The 10,084-nt window shown below is 48.2% G+C and overlaps 1 pseudogene; it reads left to right on the top strand.

The window, feature by feature from the left end:
• The first annotated feature begins 9,522 nt into the window (after window positions 1-9,522).
• On the top strand, window positions 9,523-9,632 carry LOC132484849 (U5 spliceosomal RNA; annotated as a pseudogene).
• The last annotated feature ends 452 nt before the right edge of the window (window positions 9,633-10,084 follow it).

Below are 10,084 nucleotides of genomic sequence, written 5' to 3'. Positions count from 1 at the left end.
TGACCAGGGATCGAACCTGGACCCCCTGCATTGGGAGCGTGGAGTCTTAGCCCCTGGACCACCAGGGAAGTCCCCTAAGATTTCATGTTTTAAAGTTCCATTGTTATTAAAGTGTTATCGTCTTAGACTAGTGGTTTCCAGATTTTTGGATTTTCCAATTATTAAAATTTCCAAAAAATTTCTGGGGTACTGGATGTTAAAATCATGATTCTACAAAAAGGCCATTCCAAGACTAAAAACAGTAAGAGTGACTTGACACCAAAGGACAGGACACGTCTTTCAAACAGGAAATCCATTTGGCTTTATGGAAAACATACCGATATTTCGTTAGCTTTTCTCTCCTCCCTCTGCCCAAATAGAGGAAAGCTGAGGCTCAAAAATCCCAGTTTGGGGTAAATTAGGCTGCCTTTGACCAACAAGATCAGGGCCCGTGATGCCCTCTTGTGGCACCCTGGAGAATTACTGCCATCTGACTTCATGGCCTCTGACTTTGAGGGACAATTCCCTCCCAGTAACTCGGTCGTTCATTCATATGTGCCAGGCATTGTTCTCAGCATCTGGGACATATCAGTAATGAAAACAAATATCCCTGCCCTACTGGAGCTTACATTCAGGTGGGGAGACAGACAATAAATAAATAACACACAAATAAGTGCTATGGGAAAAACAGCAGTGGTAGGCGTTGGGGGTCAGAGTATAGGGGTTGGTAGTGTGTGATGTGACTTAAAAAAGGGTAACCGTCCCTGAGAAGATAACTTTGTTTTTTTAAACAATTATTTATTTATTTGGTTGCACCGGGTCTTAGTTGTGGCAGGCGGGCTCCTTACTTGTGGCTCGCCAGTTCCTTAGTTGTGGCGTGCACGTGGGATCTAGTTCCCTAACCAGGGATCGAACCCTGGCCCCCTGTATTGGGAGCACGGTTTCTTACCCACTGCACCACGAGGTAAGTCCTGAGAAGATACCTTTTGTGTAAAGAGTTGAAAGGAGGTCAAGGAGTGAGCCATGCAGACACCTGGGGTGAGGGTTCTAGGAATAGAACCTCTCTCATGTGTTGAGCAGAAAAGTCTGCACAAAAGCCCTAAAGCAGGAGCTTGTTTTGTCACCTTCAAGAACCACACAGCCAATGTGTTTGGAGCCCAGTGAAGAAGAGAGAGAGAGAAGTAGGAGAGAGTTCAGAAGTCATGGGAGACTAGATCACCCTGGAGGCCATAACAGTAAGGGCTTGGGCTTTACTCAGTGAAATGGAGAGCCCTGCAAGGTTCTGAGCAGAGTGACAGAATCTGAAGTTTACAAGGAGCACTCTGGCTGCTGCGTTGACAAAGAGAATGGGGCAGAAAGCGGAGTCAGCTAGAGGAGAGATGATGGTGGCTTGGACCTGAGTATCAGCAATGGAGGTAGTGAGACATAGTTGGATTCTGGATATATTTGGAAGGTAGAGTCAACAGACAGGATGGATCCAGAGGTTAAAGAGAGACATCAAGGAGAACACCATGATTTTGTTCTGAGAAGCAGGAAGGATGAGTTGCCATCAGTTGAGTTGGGGAAGATGGCACAGGACTGGGAGGTCAGTTTTGGACACTGATGAAATATAAATCCATATTCTAAAGCGAGTCAAGGAAAATTTGAACATAAAAGTTTTCCTCTGCCCTTTGGCCTCCTCTCCTCCCTCTACTGTGCATTGCGTATCTGCACCATGCATCGACCAACCTCCCCATCGGCAGAAATACCTGCTCAACTCTAAAAAGCAACATTCTCTTAGTATCAATGAGGTAAGTCCTTAGGAGATAACCTTCCTTCTTGATCTTGTAAGGGGCCCTGATGACCCATGACCCATTACTTGCTTTGTAGGTGTCGATCTGGATTGTGTGAATGTCACTGTGTACGTCATTTAAGGTACAAAGCCCTGGATAACTGTGCTTTGACCTCTCACAGGCAGAACAGTTCTTGGAGCTTTCTGAGAGGCTGTTCCCGGCTTATACGCCACAATTTGGCTCGAATAAAATTTTCCATTGCTTTCTTAGATCAACTGATTAAATTATTCGTCGACAACACAATGACATAGAAATGTTTATCTGGAAATAATAGAACTGTGGGAGCCGTTGCACAGAAGTGGTATTTAAGGCAATGGAATCCCCAGGGTGTAAACGTAGGGATGAGGCTCCAGGTCACAGAGTCCTGCCTCACTCCACCTTGAAGGAAACTGGGTTGAAGAGGAGGAACCAGCAAAAGAGAATGAAAGGAAGCAACCGGAGAGGCAGGAGAAAAACCAGGTGGGTGTGGTGTCCTGGATGGGAGAGCGTAGGGGCCAGCAGGGAGCTGAGGTAAGGCCCGCTCCTCAGGCTGTGCCCTTGAATCTTCTACGACGTTGGTGGTCCTTCCCCTCAGACCAGCTTTTATCCTTGGTGGGCAGAGGCACCCCGACCCATCATCATGACTCTCACTAGATCTCCCTCTGCCCTCCACACACGGACACCAGATAGGTAGCAAGACCGTTTGTTTACTGAACCCTTCCCAGCCAGCTCTCCTTTTCCTCTTCTGGCGGGCAGAACCCCAGCCTCCCACCAAGGGCCAAGAGGAGTCAACCGGAGCTTGGCCCTGGCTCCTTCCTTCTGCCAGGCTTCCCTGCCACACAGCCTCGGCTTCCTGGCTTGCCTTGGAGGCTCTGTTAGTCCTTTGCTTCCACAGCCTCTTTCTGGAAGTGTGTGATGTAGGCCACCTGACCCTGATTACAATGGCCCAAGTAAAAGCTCATGGTGCTGTCGGAGAGGCCACTGAGATACAGCTCTGGGGACAGGGAGATGAGCCTGAGTCTGGGTGCCGCCCGCACCTCTGCCCCAGGCCCCCTCACACCCCACTCACCTTTGGTGACATTGACTTTTTTGGTCGCCAAGATGTCCGCCTGAATGCTGTCTATTTTCACCTCTAAGTCCTCGGCGTTGCCCTGAGGACAGGAGCACGGGGAGCTGGCCTGGATGCCAGGGCAGCCTGGACTTGGAGTTGGGCGTGGGCAGATGGAGGCTGCAGGCTGCGGTCAGGCTCTTAGGCTGACTGGAAGGGCAGGAAAGGGGACGGAAGGGTGCCAGGTGGAGAAGCCCAAGCCAGGGCAGTCCCTCCTGCCGCCGGCGCCCAGGCCGATCTGTGTGTGGGGTGTACCAGGGCAGGGGCCGAGGTGACAAGTGCTATAAAAGGGGTCGGTGGGCTGTGGGAGAGCCTGGGAAGATGGCAGAGGACTGAATATTTTTGTAAAGAGAAAGGAACCCCAGACAGGCAGAGCTGGAAGCGGGCAGGTAATGTGGTGTGATAGGACAGCGGGTGAACACAAGTGCTTGCTGCATGGAAGACAGGGCTTAGAGATGAGCTGTCCCCCCAGCTGCAGAGTCAAGTGCTTTTGGCCCCTCCACGTCTAGCTCATCTGCATACCAGAATGCAGTGTAGACTACGTGAGAAATATTAACAGTATTATCTGTTTGATAAACAAAAATTAATGTTTTATTTTCTTTAAAAGAAATTTTGAAAAATCTATTTATTTATTTATGGCCGTGTTGAGTCTTTGTTAGTGTGCACGGGTACTTTTCTCGAGTCGTGGCGAGCAGGGGGGCTACTCTTTGTTGCAGTGCACGGGCTCCCCCTCGCGGTAGCTTCTCTTGTTGTGGCGCACCGGCTCTAGGTGCGGGTGCTTCAGTAGTTGTGGCATTCGGGCTCAGTAATTGTGGCGCACGGGCTTAGTTGCTCGGTGACATGTGGGATCTTCCCGGACCAGGGCTCGAGCCCGTGTCCCCTGCGTTGGCAGGTGGATTCTTAACCACTACGCCACCAGGGAAGTCCCACCTTTTATTTTCTTGTCAGGAGATTTTACCCAGTAAGAACATGTTTAGGGGTAATTCTCTACAATGGAAGACAGGTTTTTGTTGGTAGGTACAAAGGCACCACAAACGTTGGGGGACCAACGAGTATATGGGAGGATGGGCATGCATGGTACACACATATGCATTTCTCCCCAGTTTAACGAAATCTTTTTTGTCTTGGCAAAGATTTTCGTGGAGAGAAACACTTGAGAATTGGTAGTGGAATCTTTGGAGGTTTTACTTTAAATAAGGGTAAGGATGTGGGTTTTCAAAGACAAATGGCTGATGTGTAGAACTATAAAGCGGTTCGTAGTTAAGAAATAGAAGATACAGCCAACTTGTTGTTTTAGAAAACTGTTCCAAGTTTAAGTTGTAGGCTGGGAACTGCGTTCTCTGATTCCCTGCCCCAATCTGTTAAGTGAGGCTCTAGAGAAGTTATATAGCAATCTTACTCGTGAACATAGATGCAAAAATTCTACACAAAATATTGGCAAATTGAGTCTAGCTGTATGTAAAAGGAATAAGGTACCATCTAGCAATGCACATATATAATCTTAATAGAAAGAAAGTTTGAAAAAATTGAATCTCAGTGTGGTAAGAGCTATCTACAAAAGACTATAGCAAAGGTCATACCTAATAGATGAAACCTTGGAAACATTCCCTCTTAGATGAGAAGGCAACCTCCCACACATTCCTCTCCACAAAATCTTTAGTAAAAGGTAAAAGACAAGCGATCTGGGACTTCCCTGGTGGCACAGTGGTTAAGAATCCGCCTGCCAATGTAGGGGACACGGGTTCAAGCCCTGGCCTGGGAAGATCATACATGCCACGGAGCAACTAACCCGTGCGCCACAACTACTGAGCCTGCGTTCTAGAGCCCGCAAGCCACAACTAGTGAGCCCGCGTGCCTCAACTACTGAGCCAGCGCTGCACAACAAGAGAAGCCACTGCAACGAGAAGCCCGCGCACCACAACGAAGACCCGATGGCAGCCGAAAAAAAAAAAAAAAAAGAACAAGTTATGTGAAGAGAGACCAGAGTCCACTTAGCTACATTTGCCACTCTCTCCTTAACTGACTGTAACTCTCCAAGACTGGTGTCTATTCCTGTGCTATGGCCGCTCCTCCAGAAAACCTGTGAAAGGGATTTTTTGAAAAGATGTACTATCTTTTTCTAATCTCTGGAAGAGTTTAAGACTATAAATTTTTCTTGAATGTTTGATAGAATTCTCTGAAGCTTCTGATCTTATGGAAAAAATTAATTACTGATTCATTTTCTTTAATGGTTAGAGGACAGTGTGGGTTTTCTACTTCTCGAGTATGTTTTGGTAAGCTATAGTTTCTTGCTCTTTTCATCTAAATTTTCAAATATATTGGACGAAGTTTTCATAATGTCATTAAAAATCATTTTAATGAATGTACCATCTATAATGATGTCTCCTTTTATAGTCTTCCTATTGATTATATGGGTTTTCTCTTTTTGCATCAGTTCCCTTTTCCCCCAAGTCAAATGGGAGTAACACAGGTGAATGCCTGCTTATGCAATGGATTTTATTACAGAGAGGAACCCTGATTTCAGAGAACCTGAATGTTATATAGCAGTCAGTAAGCATGCCTGCCTTTTGCTCTAAAGGGGAAACTGTCTTTCTTTTCTTGTCTTTTTTTTTTAAATTTATGGACCTTTAGTTAGTTAGTTAATTAATTAATTAATTAATTTATGGCTGCATGGGGTCTTCGTTGCTGCACGCGGGCTTTCTCTAGTTGCGGTGAGCGGGGGCTACTCTTCGTTGCGGTGCACGGGCTTCTCATCGTGGTGGCTTCTCTTGTTGCGGAGCACGGGCTCTAGGCGTGCGGGCTTCAGTAGTGGTGACACGCAGGCTCAGTAGTTGTGGCTCGCAGGCTTTACAGCGCAGGCTCAGCAGTTGTGGCACACAGGCTTAATTGCTCCGTGTCATGTGGGATCTTCCCGGACCAGGGATCAAACCTGTGTCCCCTGCTTTGGCAGTCAGATTCTTAACCACTGCGCCACCAGGGAAGTCCAGAAACTATCTTTATTTTCCAAAGCTGCTTGCTAAACAAACATCCTTGAAAAGATAGTCTGGAAGAAAGAACAGTAAGTATTTCATTTACAAGTTATGCAGAAACGTGAAAGACCTGTAGAGAATTGTCTCCTAGGACTGTTTTTCTTTTGCTAGAAGTAATCCTGTGGCAGACACAGTGGCTCTGTTCCTGAATTTAGGGGGAAAGCATTCAGTCTTTCGTTATTAAGTATAATGTTAGCTGTAGATGTTTTTTTCTGTAGATGCTTTTCATCAAGCTGGGGAAGTTCTTCTCTCAGCCTTTCTTTTTCTCCTTCTTCCCCCCCACCCCCACCCCCCCCCCGTGCCCCTGGCGTGCCACATGGCTTGTGGGATCATAGTTCCCCAACCAGGAATTGAACCCGGGCCCTTGGCAGTGAAAGCGTGGAGTCCTAGCCACTGAAGCGCCAGGGAATTCCCAGGGAAGCTCTTCTCTAGTACTGTTTTTCTGAGATTTTTAAAGTACGAATGAGTTTTGAATTTTGTCACATGCATTTTCTGCAATGATTGATACACAATAATGTGATTTTCCTTCTTTACTCTGCTAATTTGGTAGATAAAATTGGTTGACTTTGGGATGTTGAACCAGCCTTGCATTCCTGGAATGAACCCCGGTTGGTCTCAGCCTGTTCTTCCCAATCACAGAATCAAAGAGTTACTCTCCCATGAGGAAGATCCTCAAGGATGTGTGGTGCCACCTCTTCCAGTGGTTGGTACTCTGGGGGCAGGCCTCTGGGACAGCCCCTTTCCTCTGTGGGCCAACCTGATTCAGAAACAGCTGGCCACTGCTTCGGCACTTTCTCTTTCATCCAGGTCTCCTGGGGTAGCCCTCATAATCCCAACTACACCCTACCCCAACCTCTTATTGCTCAGATATGGTTCTAATCTGGCATCACAGAGCCAGCAACCCTGTGGAGGGAAAGGGACCAGGACACTGAGCCTCCCCGTCTTCACCCAAACGCTCTCCCACCTGGATAAAAATGCAGCCTGGGATGCCTCTGGCCACTTGGCAGCTATAGCCTGGTGCCTGCAATCCCCAAGTCTTTCTCCCTTGTTCTTTTATTGTTTCTTTTTTTTGAATTCTTCCTTTTTCTTGAATTCGTGCTGCTTGGTTTTGGGGTCTGAGTGGTTGGCTCCTCCTCATATCTGACTATAGGGGCCTGGTCAGCTGCAGCACAGCTCTCAGTAGTAGCTGGGCTCTTCCCAGGCACAAGCTGGTGGCACCTTAGTGCCAGGATGCCCTGGAAAAAATGCCAGCCTGTGCCTCAGATAGCTTTTCCTGCAGCAAGAAGTGGCTAGGTGAACATTCAGGGTAAAAATGAATGGATGAGGATATTTTAATGAAATTTCCCTGAGCACCAATGGCATTCTCTGCCCACATGGGACCAAGCTCTCCAGGAGACAGCTACCTGGTTCTGCGTCTTCACTTGGCACTAAATGCTTGAGCCTTCACTGATTATGTATCTGCTCCTTGATTATGTATGGGGATCCTTGGTAAAAATGAAGATTTATTCACTGAATCACTTTTGTTTTTTTGGCCGTGCCACTCGGCTTGTGGGATCTTAGCTCCCCGACCAGGGATCGAACCTGGGCCGCGGCAGTGAAAGCACCGAGTCCTAACTGCTGGACCGCCAGGGAATCCCCCACTGAATCACTTTAAAATAAATAAATAAATTTATGTATTTCCTTTTATTTTTGGCTGCGTTGGGTCTTTGTTGCTGCGCGCGGGCTTTTCTCTCGTTGCGGCGAGCGGGGGCTACTCTTCGTTGAAGTGCGCGCGCTTCTCATTGGGTGGCTTCTTTTGTTGCAGAGCACGGGCTCTAGGCACGCGGGCTTCAGGAGTTGTGGTACTCGGGCTCAGGAGTTGTGGCACACGGGCTGAGTTGCTCCTTGGCATGTGGGAACTTCCCGGGCCAGGGCTCGAACCCGTGTCCCCTGCATTGGCAGGTGGATTCTTAACCACTGTGCCACCAGGGACATCCCAAACCTATGACTCTTTAACACTATGTGAATTACATCCTGCACTGCCTTGTAGCAAATCACCCCCTGTAGCATTTGCATTTCAGAAAAATGGTCGCAGCAGGCCAACAGCCCCGAGACAAACCGACCCAGTTACCGGGCTGCCTGATGCCAGCAGTCACGGTTTAGAAATAATGCAGGAAGAAGACGAACGCAAGACCTTCACTATTTTGATCCTTATCATATATGCCAGGCTGCGAGCCCCACATATAAAATCTTTTCCGATTCCCGAAGGAGATGGGCGCACAGTTCTTCAGGCGCTAGCCTGCTGTGTCTTCCCTTCTGCCTGGCAGAAAAATAAAGCCATCTCTCTCTTCCTCCAAAATCTCTGTCTCCGTATTTCTGTTCGGCAGTGGTGCACAGGGAAGCTGATATTTCGGCAACACCATCATCCATCTGCTCTTGCTCTTAAGGCCAGTTGAAGATGGTCCCTTGCGGTTTCCCAAGTTAGGTTAGTGATGTGAAATTCTCCTGCCCCTGGCCCTACCTCCTTCCCTGTCCCCAGCCGCGCAGAAGGCAGTTTGCTGGTTGTCTTCCCCGATTCTTCTCCAAGTAGGTTATGTTTACTCCCCAAATCCCTGAGCCAGAGGCGGGGGTGCCTACACTCCCAAACCCTGAGTGTCCACCTTCCCCTGCTGTCTGTAGTCTCTTGTGCTGTGCCTACAGTGGCACCTGGGCTGGGGAGGACGCTGCCCTTGTCTAGGTTTTTCTAAGTGTGTTACTCAAGTTCCAACCTCCAGCTTGTGAACCAACTGTGTCTCTTTTTTGACTTGTAAGCAAATATTAAGCTTTGGGGTTGGGGAGAGGTCTGTAATGTGAAGAAACTTCTTGTCTTCCCTCCCCCCACATTGTTGTAAATAACTTTTTTTTTTTTTTTTTTTTGCGGTACCCGGGCCTCTCACTGCTGTGGCCTCTCCCGTTGCGGAGCACAGGCTCCGGACGCACAGCCTCAGCGGCCATGGCTCACGGGCCCAGCCGCTCCGCGGCATGTGGGATCTTCCCGGACCGGGGCACGAACCCGTGTCCCCTGCATCGGCAGGCGGACTCCCAACTTCGGCGCCACCAGGGAAGCCCTGTTGTAAATAACTTTTTACGGCGAAACCCCAGATTTGCACTTTTTTTTTTTTCTAACTGCTAAGACCATTTTCTTCCTCCTGGTGTTACTGTAACATTTGGAAAAGGAATATATGTCGTCCCTTAAAAAAAAGAAAAACAAAATAAAACAGACTTTCTGGTTGGGCTCGGCGACTATATTCCTATCTGTCTTCTGCTCCGCCCCCTGGTGGTGGCTCTAGACCGAGCAGGAAAACTAATAAAGGAAGGCGTTTGCCAAAGCGCGGGGTTCGTGACCCTGCTTCATTTACATACCCACAGTGCATTGCACTCGGGATCTTGTCTCCCTTCAAAAGCTAGATTCTTCTATTTCTTTTGACTCCCGCTCCCGCTCGAAATCAGGATATTTTCAGAGAATTTTCTGAAATAATGGCAGGACTCCCTCGTTTTGTGGGGATAAATAGTTACCGTTGGTTCCTTGGGACTTCCAGTTAGCCGAGGACTGTGTGAGAGGTTATGACACCGTTGGAGGGGTTTCTCTTCAACACGCGTAAATCTTTCGCCTTTTACTGAAGATTTTCGTGGAGAGAAATAACTCAAGAGTGGCTCAATTTTTGGAGGCCTTGTCTTCGCAAGGCTAATAAGTTTGTGCAAAAAGAAGAATGTTTTGTGCTTCGGTGTGTGTCTGCTGCTAGCATTCCACGTGGTGGAAAGAGTGATGCTGTTTCGACTTTGTTGTAGGCCGTTTTTGTGGTGGTGTGTTCGGGTTTGTGTTTCTCCCGGGATTCTTTTCGCTGTGTCGTGTTTTCACCTTGATGGTTGGTTTGTTGGTATTCTCGTGTTGAGAAGCGTCACGTCCCTGTGGTTTCGGAAGCCGACCAAGCGCCTGCAGTCCCAGCAGAGTCAAAGCGAGCTCGGTGTAATATAGGGGTGATCCGTGCTTGCGATTTTGTGGCTGTCATTCGTAGGCAGCTGGACTTGCCGGGGGGAGCAAGGTGTTGTGTCATGTTCCTGTGAGGTTGTCTGCAGGAAGCGAGCCTGTTGTGGACGGTGCAGCTGGTGTTCGCACAGTTGTGTGGTATTGGTCCTGG

Source organism: Mesoplodon densirostris, chromosome 2 (genome assembly GCF_025265405.1).
Source record: "Mesoplodon densirostris isolate mMesDen1 chromosome 2, mMesDen1 primary haplotype, whole genome shotgun sequence".
Taxonomy (NCBI): Eukaryota; Metazoa; Chordata; class Mammalia; order Artiodactyla; family Ziphiidae; genus Mesoplodon; species Mesoplodon densirostris.
Note: the sequence above shows the minus strand (reverse complement) of the source record. Positions and strands in the feature narration are given on the sequence as shown.